Here is a 17,196-nt window from a genome sequence, read left to right as displayed (position 1 = left end):
TGATGAGTTTCTGAGGGTCAACACATATGTTGATGTCCTCAAGTATGAAGGCAGGAGTTGGGGAGAAGAGAAAAAAATGTGAGACGTACTGAACTCATCAAGGAAGGAAAGGGAGTGACTGGTAGGTCCATAGACAACAGCTGATAGGATTTTGATTGGGTGGTAGACTGCATAAAGCTCAAAGGAATAGAGCTTACTAAGTGAGGGAGGTAGGGGGAAAACCTGGAAGTGGCAATGGGGATCAAAGAGTATTCTAACTCCCTCACCTAAATCAGTTAGTTGAAGGGAATGAGTGAAGGAGCAGCCATTTAGAAAAGGTGGCTGAGGAATCTGAGTCATCAGGGAAAGCCAGATTTAATAGCTAGGAAATGGAAGGAGTGGGAAAAGAAAAGATTTAGAATGAAAGGAAGTGTGTTACCTATGCAATAAGCATTCCAGCGGGCATAGTGGAAGGATGTAGGTGGTGTTTGGTTGGGACTTGGGAGTGGGGATGGGATTAAGGGGGATGGAAATAAAGAATCAGGGGGTGGGGTTTGGGGAATGGGGTTTGGATGATGGATTACAGAATTTTAGAATCACTGGGTTATGTAAAATATGACTAGGTGGGAGAATGTTCATCATTGAGTGGAAGATATCATTCTTCTCAGAGGAGGCTAAAGATCAGGCTAGAGAAAAGTGAAGCAAGAGATGAAAAAAAAATATGAACAGACTAGAGTCCCATTTCACTACTCCTTTTCCCTCTGACAGCTGGAGAATGGACAGGAAGCTGTGTAGCAAGAGAAGTTAATCAAACTTGCATGGTAGGAGATGGGGCTGCCACTTACTACTGACTTTCCTCTTCTTCTTTCAAGGGACAGGTACAGCAGGAAATAGAAGGTTAAAGGAAAGGGTATTTCTCTTTCCACCAGAAATTAGGAGATTAGACTGGCATTACAAGGTAGAAGTTGTCTTGAGCTGACACATGGAAATCATTCCTTTGGCCCCTTGCTACTTTCTCTCAGAGAACACATGCATCAAGAAATGAAAGGGCACACTCAGAGAAAGATTGAGCTCCTCTTCTCACCAAAGGCTGTAGAACAAGTGAGTGCAGCAGGAAGTGGAAGTCTCCTGACACAGGGGCAAGTCTCTTTGGGGCAGATGGAAAACACCTAACACCTTGTCCCCTTCCCTCAGGGGACATGCAGTAAGAAATGAAAGGTGTGGGGTCAGATGAAGGTCTTGTTCCTTTGCATTTACTTACCTTTTCAAGTAAAACATATGAAGCATTCTTCTATTTAACTGCAGCTTCCTTATGTCTCTTTTATTCATTGATAGTGAGAATGTCAACGTTGAAATGATTCCATTCCTTAAGTGATAGTCTTATCAATGCCCTGGTTGTTGAACAATGATGTGTGTGTAGGCATTTGAGTATATATTAAAAAAAAGTTCTGGATCTGAAACCAGACATCCTGAATTACATTCCTGGAACTTCCACTTACTATCTGTGTGACCTTGTACAAGTCATTTATTCTTTCTGGGCTTTGGATTAGAGACACTCTGAGTCACTTTCCAACCCTAAAAGTCTAATCTTATAATCCCACCATGACAGTGCCAATATTTAAACTGGTATTTGTAGCCCTTCCTCCATTTGCCTGTACCATCATTGCAGAAGCACAAAGAGACTATGCAGGACTGGAATTTTTTTCTTGTATTTTCCTTCCTTTCATGGGTTGCCATGTCTAAAGAATTCATTACCTAATGGCCAGTCTACTAGTGATGAACATTAGCTTTGATGGGTCCTCAAATAGAAGACAAATTCTCACAAGGATTCTACATGAAGGCTTCTAGCTTGTAGAATCTTCCAAAACTTGTTTTATTGGTATAACTTTCAGAAGCATATGGCCATCTCTAGGCCCATTACAATTTTTTTCCCTTTGACATTTCATATTAATTGTATATAGGAGTTAAAAATAGAGGAAAATATTTAGTTTTAATGTCTTTCTTCATGCAAGCAATATTTGAGAGCCTACTATGTTCAAGGCACTGTGCTCAATGAAATGAATTGTCATGTTAAGCAGTCAGAATCTATCTAGAATATGATTTTAAAATGTGAGCTTTCAAATATTTTCACTTAATCGTTCACTTACACTGTGGTTAGGAGATCAGTATTCTGCTGTTGTTTTGTTTAAGAATGGTTTTTTAAATTTTCACTTTAAAACTCTATGTAAACTTTGACTTTTATATTGAAATATAAATGTAGTTGTTTTGACATTAAAGTACCAATTATACAGTCTTACAAGCATACACACATATGCGTTACCCTTAATACATTTTCATGGTGTAACACTGGTCTCTTTCAGTTCTGGAGCCCCTTGCTACCATTGGTTTAGATGAGGTGATGTAAACAATTATAATCATGTTAAATATTCAGTGTGGACTACATTACAGAACAAGCAGGTATCTACCTTAAATTAAAAAAAAAAAACACAGGATTTAATTTAAAAAGAAGAATAATATAAATAACACAGGAAAACTTAACAATAGGATCATTTTCAAGATTCCCCAAACTTTTAATACACATGAGTGCAATCTCCATAGTGAACTCTTATTGGGTTGATGAAACTCTGTGGTTAGATAGCAGGAGCAGGGGTGGGAAGTCAATCATTTTACATTTCCTGTCAGCCTGGTCACAATACCTTCAATGGAAGCATGCTCTTGCCTCTTCCCACTATTCTGGCTCTTAAATTGTCAAAATTTGGTTAAGCCTCCTAGATTCTAAAACACCATTGCATAACCAACCATACAACATTTTTCTTCCTTCATTTTTCTACAACAATAATCTAATCATATCCCCTCTGCCTCTGCCAACCCCCTGCACTGCAGATGTTTTTCTTAATTGCTAATATCTCCAAAAATTTCCACCAATCAGAACCCTTGCTTCAGGATACCATCATGTTGTACCCAGACATAAGGTTTCAAATCAAATAGATGGCAGGGAATTTCTTCTTCCCACAAGCACTACTTTATTGTGATTGAGGGTGGGGGAACTATGTATAATGAGAAAGAAAACACTGGGAACTACTATAACAATAAGAATAGATAATACCACAGGGGGCAAAACCATTAGGAACTTTAGTTAATGGTCAACCAAGTTGCCACAGAATCCTTTGATATGCTCTTATCCTTTTAAGGGCAGATCAAAAAATCACAGCTGACCAGACATTAAGTCTAAGAAACCACATCTAGTTCTATCTTCAAACACAAGACAAGTTAGATTTCAAAATATTTGTTTTGGAATTTCTGAAGTTGTAAAATTAAGGCAGGTAAAGGGTAAGATTTTTAATTCTTTACATCTCTGTCTCCGTGTGTGTGTGTGTGTGTGTGTGTGTGTGTGTCTGTCTGTTTGTCTGTCTGTCTTTCTGTCTGTCTCTCTGTCTCTGTCTTTCTCTCTGTCCCTCTCTGTCTGTCTTTCTATTTGAATTTGATTCATATCACTTAAAAGGCCCATTTCACTGATACATTTGCAGTTAGCTGAAGTTTATGAAACACTTTAAACAGAACAAACTTTTTAACTTCAGGATTAAAAGCAAAAACATTAAAAGGAGCCGCTTTCCACATTGGTCCCCTCCCACCTGAGGATTAGTGCTGTTTTCCCAAAGAATATAGTTTAGACACTTAATCACAATTCAGTGGGTGGAGCAGATTCAGAGAAGAGATTGTCTTATCCTGGAAGATGCCTCTGCTCCACTTTAAGTTGGGTTCATCATATTCCTCTGTGCTTCCAACTTCCATTTCAATCATTCCAACCCATCATGGATTGAGACTTTGCCTCTATACCTTATTGGGACCAGCTCTACCCCAAACTCTCTAGCCTCTGCTGAGGCTTTCTGAGCCTCTGCCAGACAACCTCAGAGATATTTCATTTTCTCTAGGTAAAGTGTAAGGGACTCTCCTTTTCAGCAGATAACTCTGCATTCTCTTAGCAGCTCTATTTCTTTTTATCAGAGACAGCTCAGCTGATGAGCTTAGGCCCTACTCATGAAACTTCCTCTCTAATACATATATTCATTGAGCCTCTATTCGTCCTGAGCAAGTAAAGGCAAATGGAACTTGCACAATGCCTCCATGCTTCTAGGATCTGCTGCCTACATATGTTTATACTAACCTTTCCCCACCAAAGATTCACTGTATTGTGTTTCATTACTCCATATACTCGCGATGCTACTTTTTAAATCATGAATTAAAAAAAAACTTAAATTTTTTTACTGTATAAAATCCTATTAGTATCCTGGTTCTCTTTAATGAAATGGGGCACTGTAAGATTTTTTTTTAGAATTTAGATCACACTAAGAACATATAGGTAGTATGATATCCTTTTACTTATTGAGAAGTGAAAAGGCAACTGCTTATTTTCAGCACGAATCTGTGTTATTCACCGGATTTTCATGGCCTTCAGTCTTTAAATGTGTGTTTGGGGATATAGTTGGCATTGTCATAGATCAAAGAACTCTACTAGGGTAAAAATGTTTAAAGGTTCTCTCTCCTGCAAATTAACTTTTAAAAATTCACTAATTCTAGATATTCTCCTTTGGCTTTTTGTTCACACAGAAAGACAGTAGTACTGGTAATGAGCCTTTATTAATTAGAGCAATGGATTAAGACAGCAATACCACTGCTAGGTCTATTTCCCAAGAGGATTAGGGAAAAAGGAAAGAATTTATGTTCTAAAATACTTACAGCAGCACTCTTTGAGGTAGCAAAGAACTGGAAATTTCAGGGATGCCCATCAGTTAGGGAATGTCTGAATAAGTTGTGTCATATGATTGTTATGGAATGCTACTGTGCTATAAGAAATGATGAGCTTCAGTGGAAAATTTGATCTTCAAATACCAAATTAAAGAGAGATAAAAAGGTACACAGGGGGAAAAACAAACCTTATTAATCAATAAGGGCAAATTGTTTATATCTATAAAAAGGATTACATTGTTTTATATATACATATGTCAGTCTTGAGAATAGTACAGTTTTTATGACAATTGAAAGGGAAGTATCTAGACTGAGGGTGTCAGTATAAAATAACTGATATAATGATAAAAAACCATAATTAAGGGATATAAAGGGATGGATCTGGGAGAAGAGGTAAGGAGGTAGTAGAAAAGAGTAAATTATATCACATGAAGAGGCACAAAAACATGGTATAGTAGAGGGAAGGAAGGGAGGGAGAAGAGCAGTATTTGAGCTTTACTCTTATCAGATTTGGTTCAAGAAGGTAGTAACATACTCTGATAAGTATAGAAATCAAACTTGTCCTACAAGTAGGAGGGGAAAGGGGAAAGAAAGGAGGGGTGGTCAAAAGGGAGGGAAGAAGTAGCAAAGGAAAAAGCATTAGATAAGGGAGGGGAATCAATAGGGAGGGTAAGCTGAGGAAAGCAACAGTCAAAAGCAAAACTCTTTTGAGGAGTGGAAGGGAGAGGGGAGAAATAAAAACATAAATGGGGTGAAATAGGATGGAGAAAAAGACACAGATAGTAATCATAACTGTGAATGTGAATGGGATGAACTCTCCCATAAAATGGAAGCAGATAGCAGAATGGATTAAAAACCATAATCCTACAATATGCTGTCTACAAGAAACACATTTGAAACAGGGGGACATACATGGGGTGAAGGTAAAAGGCTGTAGTAGAATATATTGTGCTTCAGCTAAAGTAAAAAAGCAGGGGTAGCAATCCTAATCTCATACAAAGCAAAAGTAAAGATAGCTCTAATTAAAAGAGATAAGGAAGGACACTGTATCCTGCTAAAAGGCACCATAGACAATGAAGTAATGTCATTACTTAACATATATGCACCAAGTGGAATAGCATGCAAATTCTTAGAGGAGAAGTTAAGAGAGTTACAGGAAGAAATAGTCAGCAAAACTTTACTAGTGGGGGACCTCAACCTCCCCCTCTCTGAATTTGATAAATCTAACCTCAAAATAAACAAGAAATAAGCTAAGGAGGTGAATAGAATTCTAGAAAAGGCAGATATGATAGACCTCTGGAGAAAACTAAATGGGGATAAAAAGGGATATAATATACTCAATATATTATTACATATATTGAGTATATATATATAATATACTCAAAAATTGACCATGTACTAGGGCATAAAAACCTCACAATCCAGTGCAGAAAGGCCAAAATAGTCAATGAATCCTTTTCAGATCACAATGCAATAAAAACTATTTGCAATAAAGGACCATGGAAAGATAAACTAATTATTAATTGGAGACTAAATAATCTAATTCTAAAGAATGAGTGGGCAGAAGAACAAATCATGGAAACAATTAATAATTTCATTCAAGAGAATGACAATAATGAGACAACATACCAAAATTTATGAGATGCAGCAAAAGCTGTTCTTAGTGGAAGTTTTATATCTCTAAATTCTTACATGAATAAAATATATAAAAAGGAAATCGATGAATTGGGCATGCAACTGAAAAAGCTAGAAAAAGGAAAAATTGAAAACTCCCAATTAAATACCAAATTAGAAATACTGAAAACCAAAGGAGAGATTAATATAATTGAAATCAAGAAAACTATTGTACTAATAAATAAAACTAAGAGCTGGTTTTTTGAAAAAAACCAATAAAATTGATAAACCTTTGGTCAATTTGATTTAAAAAAAGAAAGTAGAAAACCAAATTACCAGTAATAAAAATCAAAAGGGTGAATTCACCTCCAATGAAGAGGAAATTAAAACAATAATTAGGAATTATTTTGCCCAATTGTGTGCCCATAAATTTGACAACCTTAGGGATATGGATGAAGCTACAAAAATATAAATTGCCCAGGTTAACAGAAGAGGAAGTAAAATACCTAAATAACCCCATCTCAGAAAAAGAAATTGAGCAAGCAATCAATGAACTCCCTAGGAAAAAAATCTCCAGAGCCGGATTGTTTTACATGTGAATTCTATCAAACATTTAAAGAACAATTAATTCCCATACTTTATAGACTATTTGGAGAAATAAGCAAATAAGGAGTCCTACCAAATTCTTTTTATGACACAAATATGGTACTAATACCCAAACCAGGAGGAATCAAATCAGAGAAAGAAAACTATAGACCAATTGCCCTAATAAATATTGATGCAAAATTTTTCAATAAAATATTAGCCAAAAGATTGCAGCAACTTATCATGAGAATAATCAACAATAAAACTAGCAGAAACTACATGATTATCTCAATAGATGCAGAAAAAGCTTTTGACAAAATACAACATCAATTCCTATTAATAACACTAGAAAGCATAGGAATAAATGGAGTCTTCCTTAAAATTATAAGTAACATCTACCTAAAACCATCAGCAAGCATTATATGTAATGGGGATAAGCTAGATGCATTCCCAATAAGATCGGGGTGAGACAAGGATGTCCACTATCACCTCTATTATTTAATTTGGTACTAGAAATGTTAGCTTTAGCAATAAGAGAAGAAAAAGAAATTGAAGGAATTAGAATAGGCAAAGAAGAAACTAAGTTATCACTCTTTGCAGATAATATGATGATTTACTTAGAGAATCCTAGAGAATCAAGTAAAACACTACTTGAAATAAAAAACTTTAGCAAAGTTGCAGAATATAAAATAAACCCACATAAATTCTCAGCATTCCTATGTATTACGAGCAAAACCCAACAGCAAGAAATAGAAAGAGAAATTCCATTTGAAGTTATTGCAGACACTATAAAATAACTGGGAGTCTACCTGCCAAGACAAATCCAGGGCCTATATGAACACAATTATGAAACACTTTTCACACAAATGAAGTCAGATCTAAATAAATGGAAAAACATCAGTTGCTCATGGTTAGGCTGAGCTAATATAAGAAAAATGACAATTTTACCTAAATTAATTTACTTAGTGCCATACCAATTGAACTACCAAAAAATTATTTTTACAGAGCTAGATAAAACAATAACAAAATACTTCTGGAAGAACAAAAGGTCCAGAATATCAAGAGAATTAATGAAAAGAAATGCTAGGGAAGGTGGCATAGCCATACCAGGTATTAAACTGTACTACAAAGCAGAAATCATCAAAACTACTTGGTACTGGCTAAGAAATAGAGTGGTGGATCAGAGGAACAGGTTAGGTACACAGTACACAAGACACAGTAGTCAATGACTATAGCAATCTACCCTTTGATAAACCCAGAGAATCTAGCTTCTGGGTTAAGAATTCACTATTTCACAAAAACTACTTGGAAAATTGGAAAATGGTATGGCAGAAACTGGGCATAGACCAATATCTTACACCATATACCAAAATAAGTCAAAATGGGTTCACCATTTAGGAATAAAGGTTGATACTATAAAAAATTTGGGAGAGCAAGGAATACTTTACCTGTCAGATTTATGAGAAAGGGTAGAATTCATGACCCAATAAGAGACAGAGAGCATTACAAAATGCAAAATGGATAATTTTGATTATGTTAAATTGAAAAGGTTTTGTATAAACAAAGCCAATGCAACAAAGATTAGGCATGAAGTAGAAAACTGGGAGAAAATCTTTACCACTAATGTCTCTGATAAAGACCTCATATCTGAAATATACAGGGAACTGAGCCAAATTTATAGGAATACACGTCATTCCCAATTGAGAAATGGTCAAAGGATATGAATAGGCAGTTTTCAGAGGAAGAAATTAAAGATATCTATAGACATTTGAAAAAATGTTCTAAGTCACTTTTGATTAGAGAAATGCAAACAAAACAACTCTTAGGTACCACATCTCTCCTGTCAGATGGGCTAATATGACAAAACAGGAAATGATGTATGCTGGAGAGGATGTGGGAAAATTGGAACATTGTTACATCATTGTTGGAGTTGTGAACAGATCCAGCCATTCTGGAGAGCAATTTGGAACTATGCCCAAAGGGCTATAAAAATGTGCATACCCTTTGACCCAGCAATACCATTTCTAGGGCTGTATCCCAAAGAGATCACACAAGGGGGAGAGGGACCCATATGTACAAAAATATTTATAGCAACTCTTTTTATGGTAGCAAAGAATTGGAAATCAAAGGGATGCCCATTAATTGGGGAATAGCTAAACAAGTTGTGGTATATGAATGTAATGGAATACTATTGTGCTATAAGAAATGGTGAAGATACAGACTTCATAATAACCTGGAAAGAACTATATGATATGATGTTGCGTGAGAGGAGCAGAACCAGGACAACATTGTATACAACCACAGACAGTGATTCTGCGATGACTAACTTTGATAGACATGGCTCGTCTCAGCAATACAAGGTTCAAAGACAGCTCCAAAGAACTACATCCAGAGAAAGAACTATGGAATCTGAATGCATATTGAGGCAAACTATCTGCTCTCTCTTTTTTTTTCTAAAGTCTCTTCTTTTTTGTTTTTTTTTTCTTCTTTCTCATGATTCACTCCATTGATCATGGTTCTTCTTTATTACTTGACTATTGCATAAATACGTTTAATGTGAAGGTATATGTAGAATACATATCGGGTTCCATGCTGTCTTGGGGGGAGGTGGGAGGGGAGGGAGGGGAAGAAAATTTGGAACTCAAAAACTTGTGGAACTGAGTTGTAAACTGAAAATTAAAACATCTAAAAAAAAGTAATGATGAGCTTGATGAGCTTAGAAAAAACATGGATAAACTTGCACAAAATAATGAAGAGTGAAATGAGCAGAACCAAGAGAACATTGTATAAAGTAACAGCAATATTGTTTTAAGGACAACTTTGAGCAAATAAGGCATTTTAACTATTATAAATACCCAAATGAACTACAAAGGAAGGAAGCTGTTATCTTCATCCAGAGAAAGAACTGATAAATAGAAGTATATATAAAATGATTTTACATATGCTTGTGTGTATACATGCACACACACACACACACACACATACACACATTAGCGTCTAATGGTAGCCATCTCTAGGGTGGGGGGAGAAAAAAAGAAATTTATATGATAACTTGATTACATATTTAAAAGGAACAGCAAGTTGTACACAATAATGTGAAGTTTCATGTGCAATCATCTTTTTTTAATTATACTTATGCTATGGAGGAAAAAAGACTAACTTAGTGTAACAGCTCGGAGGATCTGAGTTTTACTGGTACATATGGATGCATATAAACATTAGCAACAGAGGGCCAGAAGTAAGGAGCATATGCTTAAGGACATAGTCAGATATTTAAAATAGTTTAAAGTCCTGTGTTGTAATGAAAGTGATCAAAGCTCCAATGTATGTAGATAGTGAAGAGCTTTTGTTGTTCTCATTGTTCAATTCAATCATGACTGACTTTTTGTGACCCCATGCACCATGCTGCCCATCAGGTTTTCTCAGCAAAGATATTAGAGTGGTGTCCTATTTCCTTCCCAGTGGATTAAGGCAAACAGGTTAAATGACTTCCTCAGGTTCACAGCTAGTATCTGAAGCCAGATTTGAATTCAGGTCTTCCTGACTCCAGGCCTAGTGCTCTCTCCACTGAGCTACCTAGCTGCTTCATAGGTGAACCAAGGTTAAGTGACTTATCCAAGGCCACATAGCTAATAAGCTAGTAAGTGATCTCAGGTTTTCCTGACTCCAGGCCCAGTACTGTATCTACTGATCCATCCAGTTGCCTCATAGTGAGGAACAACATCTTCTAAATCTGTCATGTCAAACTCAGATACAAAAGGCCACTTATCCATACACAAGGACTCCCGGAGGACTCTTATTCACTTAATTTTTAAAATGTAACATTATTTATACTATATTGTGTTTTTATTTATTTAGTTAAATATTTCCCAATTACATTTTAATCTATTTTGGGCCCCACTTGGAAAGGTTGTGGGCAGCAACTTTGAAACCTCTGTTTTAAATGTTAGCCTGTAAAAGGGATTTCATTGAAAACACAGCAATCTTAGAAACATTGAGCTAAAGAAAAAATGTTTTGGCAGGAAGAACTCATTTTTATTTATTTTTTAAAAAGTTATTTGACTTCAGAAATACCTTAAACCTCATACTTTATCAGCTTATAGTTTATTATTACCTTTAAATTTTACTTCATTTGATGTCTCACTTATGTTATTCCTGAGGTAAAATCTATCCATCGATTTGTCTATCATCTATCTATCTATCTGTCTGTCTGTCTTCTAGAACTCCGTTACATAGACTTCATCAGAAACAAGACTGGCTCTATTTTATTACTTTTTTTTTCAAATTTATTTATTTATTTTTAGTTTACCACACACGGTTCTACATAATTTTGAGTTCCAGATTTTCTCCCCTCCCTCCCCCCTCCCACCCCAAGAAGGCCTGGAATCTCATATAACTACCATGTATAACTTCGCATTGAATTAATTTATACACTAGTCAAGTTGTGGAGAAGAATTATGACCAATGGAATGAATCATGAGAAAGAAGAGATATAACCAAAAAAAACCAAACAAACAAACAAAAAAAAAAACCAAAACCAAAAACAAAAGAGAAGCAAAAAAGGCAAGCATGTAGTGCGCCTCAATCTGTATTCAAACTTCACAGTTCTTTCTCTGGATGAAGATAGCATTCTCCATCGTGAGTCCCCTGGAGTTGTCCTTGCACCTTACATTGCTGAGAAGAGTGAAGTATGTCAGGGTTGGTCCTCACATAATCCATATATCTGTGGTTGTGTACAATGTTCTCCTGGCTCTGCTCCGCTCACTCAGCATTATGTCGTGTAGGTTTTTCCAGGCTGTTACGAAGTCCGTATCATCCCCATTTCTTATGGCACAATAGTATTCCATTACCTTCATATACCACAGCTTGTTCAGCCATTCCCCAATTGATGGGCATCCCTTTGATTTCCAATTCTTGGCTACCACAAAAAGAGCCACTATAAATATCCTTGTACATATGGGTCCTTTTCCCACTTGTGTGATTTCTTTGGGATACAACCCTAGAATTGGTAATGCTGGGTCAAAGGGTATGAACATTTTTATAGCCCTTTGGGCATAGTTCCAAATTGCTCTCCAAAATGGCTGGATCAGCTCACAACTCCACCATCAATGTAACAATGTTCCAATCTCCCCACATCCTTTCCAGCATTTATCATTTTCCTGTTTTGTTATTTTAGCCAATCTGACAGGAGAGATGTGGTATCTAAGAGTTGTTTTGATTTGCATTACTCTAATCAGTAGTGATCCAGAGCATTTTTTCATATGCCTATAGATAGCTTTAATTTCTTCCTCTGAAAACTGCCTGTTCATATCCTTTGACCATTTCTCAATTGGGGAATGGCTTGTGTTCCTATATATTTGGCTCAGTTCCCTGTATATTTAGAAATGAGGCCTTTATCAGAGATACTAGTTGCAAAAATTCTCTCCCAATTTTCTGCTTCCCTCCTAATTTTTGTTGCATTGGCTTTTTTTGTACAAAAACATTTCAATTTGACATAATCAAAATTATCCATTTTGCATTTTGTAATGCTCTCTATCTCTTGTTGGGTCATGAATTCTTTTCTTTTCCATAAATCTGATAAATAGACTATACCATGCTCTCCCAAATTACTTATAGTATCGGCCTTTACTCCTAAATCATGAACCCATTTTGACTTTATTTTGGTGTATGGTATAAGATATTGGTCTATGCCCAGTTTCTGCCCTACCATTTTCCAATTTTCCCAACAGTTTTTGTGAAATAATGAATTATTAGCCCAGAAGCTGGCCTCTTTGGGTTTATCAAAGAGTAGATTGCTAAACTTGTTGATTTTTCCTACTTGTGTACCTATCCTATTCCACTGATCCACACCCCTGTTTCTTAACCAGTACCAGGCAGTTTTGATGACTGCTGCTCTGTAGTACAGTTCAATATCTGGTATCGCTAGGCCACCTTCTCTAGCATTTCTTTTCATTAATACTCTAGATATTCTAGACCTCTTGTTTTTCCAGATGAATTTTGTTATTATTTTGTCCAGCTCAGTAAAATAATTTTTTGGTAGTTCAATTGCTATGGCACTGAATAGATAGATTAATTTAGGTAAAATTGTCATTTTTATTATATTAGCTCTGCCTAACCATGAGCAACTGATATTTTTCCATTTATTTAGATCTGATTTTATTCACGTGAAAAGTGTGTCGTAGTTATGTTCATATAGGCCCTGGGTTTATGTCTTGGCAAATAGACTCCCAAATATTTTATAGTGTCTACAGTAACTTTGAATGGATTTTCTCTTTCTATCTCTTGCTGTTGGGCTTTGTCAGTAATGTATAGGAATGCTGAGGATTTATGTGGGTTTATTTTATATCCTGCAACTTTGCTAAAGTTGTTTATTATTTCAAGTAGTTTTTTACTTGATTCTCTAGGATTCTCTAAATAAATCATCATATCATCTGCAAAAAGTGATAATTTAGTTTCTTCTTTTCCTATTCTAATTCCTTCAATTTCTTTTTCTTCTCTTATTGCTACAGCTAACGTTTCTAGTACCAAATTGAATAATAGGGGTGATAATGGACATCCTTGTTTCACCCCTGATCTTATTGGGAATGCATCTAGCTTATCCCCATTACAAATAATGCTTGTTGATGGTTTTAGGTAGATGCTATTTATAATTTTAAGGAAGGTTCCACTTATTCCTATGCTTTCTAGTGTTTTTAATAGGAATGGGTGTTGTACTTTGTCAAAGGCTTTTTCTGCGTCTATTGAGATGATTATATGGTTTCTGCTGGTTTTGTTGTTGATATGGTCAATTATGCTAATAGTTTTCCTAATATTGAACCAGCCTTGCGTTCCTGGAATAAATCCTACCTGGTCATAGTGTATTATTCTCGTGATGAGTTGCTGCAATCTTTTTGCTAATATTTTATTTAAAATTTCTGCATCAATATTCATTAGAGAAATTGGTCTATAATTTTCTTTCTCTGTTTTGACTCTACCTGGTTTGGATATTAGTACTATATTTGTGTCATAAAAAGAATTTGGTAGGACTCCTTCTTCACCTATTTTCCCAAATAGTCTACAAAGTATTGGAATTAGTTGTTCTTTAAATGTTTGATAGAATTCACATGTAAAACCATCTGGCCCTGGAGATTTTTTCCTAGGGAGTTCATTGATGGCATGCTCAATTTCTTTTTCTGAGATGGGGTTATTAAGAAATTTCACTTCCTTTTCTGTTTGCCTGGGCAGTTTATGTTTTTGTAGATATTCATCCATATCTCTAAGGTTATCAAATTTATGGGCATACAGTTGGGCAAAATAATTCCTAATTATTGTTTTGATTTCCTCTTCATTAGAGGTGACCTCACCCTTTTCATTTTTGATATTGGCAATTTGATTTTCTTCTTTCTTTTTTTTAATCAAATTGGCCAAAGGTTTATCAATTTTATTGGTTTTTTCATAAAACCAGCTCTTTGTTTTATTTATTAATTCAATAGTTTTCTTGGTTTGAATTTTATTAATCTCTCCTTTGATTTTCAGTATTTCTAATTTGGTATTTAATTGAGGGTTTTCAATTTGCTCTTTTTCTAGCTTTTTCAGCTGTATGCCCAGATCATTGATCTCCTTTTTCCCTATTTTATTCATGTAAGCATTTAGGGATATAAAACTTCCCCTAAGAACTGCTTTGGCTGCATCCCATAAGTTTTGGTATGTTATTTCATTATTGTCATTCTCTTGAATGAAGTTATTAATTGTTTCTCTGATTTGTTCTTTGGCCCACTCATTCTTTAGAATTAAATTATTTAGTTTCCAATTAGTTTTTAGCTTATTTTTCCATGGCTCTTTATTAAAAATGATTCTTATTGCATCATGATCTGAAAAGGATGCTTCGACTACTTCTGCTTTTCTGCACTGGATTGTGAGGTTTTTATGCCCTAGTACATGGTCAATTTTTGAGTATGTGCCATGTACTTTTGAGAAGAAAGTATATTCCTTTTTATCCCCATTCAGTTTTCTCCAGAGGTCTATCATATGTGGCTTTTCTAAAATTCTGTTTACCTCCTTAACTTTTTTCTTATTTATTTTGAGGTTAGATTTATCAAGTTCAGAAAGGGGGAGGGTGAGGTCTCCCAATATTATAGTTTTGCTGTCTATTTCTTCCTGTAACTCCCTTAACCTCTCCTCTAAGAATCTGTATGCCTTACCACTTGGTGCATATATGTTAAGCAATGATATTGCTTCATTGTTTATGGTGCCTTTTAGCAGGATATAATGTTCTTCCTTATCTCTTTTAATTAAATCTATCTTTACTTTTGCTTTGTCTGAGATTAGGATTGCTACACCTGCTTTTTTTTCTTTAGCTGAGGCACAATATATTTTACTCCAGCCTTTTACCTTTACCCTATGTGTATCTCCCTGTTTCAAATGCGTTTCTTGTAAACAGCATATTGTAGGATTATGGTTTTTAATCCATTCTGCTATCTGCTTTTGTTTTGTGAGAATGTTCATCCCCTGCACGTTCAGGGTTATGATTTCTATCTGTGTCTTTTTCTCCATCCTAATTCCCCCTGTTTATGCTTTTATTTCTCCCTTTCCCCTTCTCCTCCTCAACAAAGTTTTGCTTTTGACCGCCGCTTTCCTCAGTTAACCCTCCCTCTTTATTCCCCTCCCTTATCTTACCGTTACCCACTTGCTACTTCTCCTCTCCCTTCTGACCACCCCCCTCCCTTTTCCCCCCTTACCCTCTCACTTCCTGTAGGACAAGTTAGATTTCTAAACTTATTAGAGTATGTTATTCCCTTCTTGAACTAGATCAGATGACAGTATAGCTCAAATACTGCTCTTCTCCCTCCCTTCTTTCCCTCTAATATAATATGTTTTTTTGCCACTTCCTTTGGTGTAATTTACCCTTTTCTACTACCTCCTTACCACTTCCCTCATAGCCCTCCCTTTATATCTCTTACTTATATTTTATATCTTTACATCAGTTAATTTAAACAGGCATTCACAACCTATGTATGTCCCTTTCAGTTGTCATAATAGCTGTACCATTCTCAAGACTGACTTATATATGTATATATATATGTATATATATATAAAACATACATGAGATGATATAATCCCACATAAAGATGTAAACAACCTACCCTTATTGGTTAATAAGGTTTGTGGGGTTTTTCCCCCAGTTCCCTTTTTATGTCTCTCTTGAGTTTTGTATTTGGAGATCAAATTTTCCATTGAGTTCTGGCCTTTTCATCAGGAAGGTCTGGAATTCCCTTATTTCATTGAATGTCCATCGCCTTGCCTGGAAAATTATGCTTAGTTTTGCTGAGTAGTTGATCCTTGGTTGTAGTCCCAGCTCCTTTGCCCTTTGGAATATCATATTCCAATTTCTCCTGTCTTTTAATGTGGAAGCTGAGAGATCCTGCGTGATCCTGACTGTAGTTCCATGATATTTGAATTGCTTCTTTTTGGCTGCTTGCAGTATTTTCTCCTTGAGTTTATAGCTCTGAAATTTGGCTATAATATTCCTTGGTGTTTTCAGTTTGGAATCTCTTTCAGGGGGTGATCAGTGAATTCTTTCAATGACTATTTTGCCCTCTGGTTCTAGGACCTCTGGGCAGTTGTCTTTGATAATTTCTTCGAAGATACTGTCAAGGCTCTTTTTTTCATCGTGAATTTCTGGTAGACCAATAACTCTTAAATTGTCTCTCCTGGATCTGTTTTCCAGGTCAGTTGTTTTGCCAATCAGATATTTCACATTTTTTTCTATTTTTTCATTCTTTACGTTTTGTTTTATTACTTCTTGGTGCCTCATAGATTCATTAGCTTCCACTTGCTCAAGTCTAATTTTTAATGAGTTAGTGTTTACATTTTGCTTTCAAGTCTCCTTTTCCAATTGGTTGATTTTGCCTCTCAGGGTGTCATTTTTCTCTCTCTAGATTCTGAATCTCCGTAGCCATTTCACCAATCTTATTCTTTAGGGACTTTTCCATTTTTTCCATGTTTTCTTTTACCTCCCTAATTTGGTTTTTAAAATCCTCCTTTACCTCTTCCAGCAGTGCTTTTTGGGCTGGAGACCAGTTCATATTACCTTTTGAGGTATCTGATGTATCTACAATATCGTTACTTTCCTGTTGCATATTTGTATTTTGATCCTGCCTGTGTCCATAAAAAGAATCTATTGTCCTCAGTTTTTTTGTGTTCTTCTTCATGTTGGTTTGCCTTTTGCTGGCTTTACAATGAAATCTATCTGTGGGCCTCAGGGCTTTCTGTCCCAGCTTTCTTATTCTGGGG

The sequence above is a fragment of the Trichosurus vulpecula genome, chromosome 4 (genome assembly GCF_011100635.1).
Source record: "Trichosurus vulpecula isolate mTriVul1 chromosome 4, mTriVul1.pri, whole genome shotgun sequence".
In the NCBI taxonomy this organism is placed as follows: Eukaryota; Metazoa; Chordata; class Mammalia; order Diprotodontia; family Phalangeridae; genus Trichosurus; species Trichosurus vulpecula.
The sequence above is the reverse complement of the archived record's forward strand: the minus strand, read 5'-3'. Positions refer to the sequence as shown.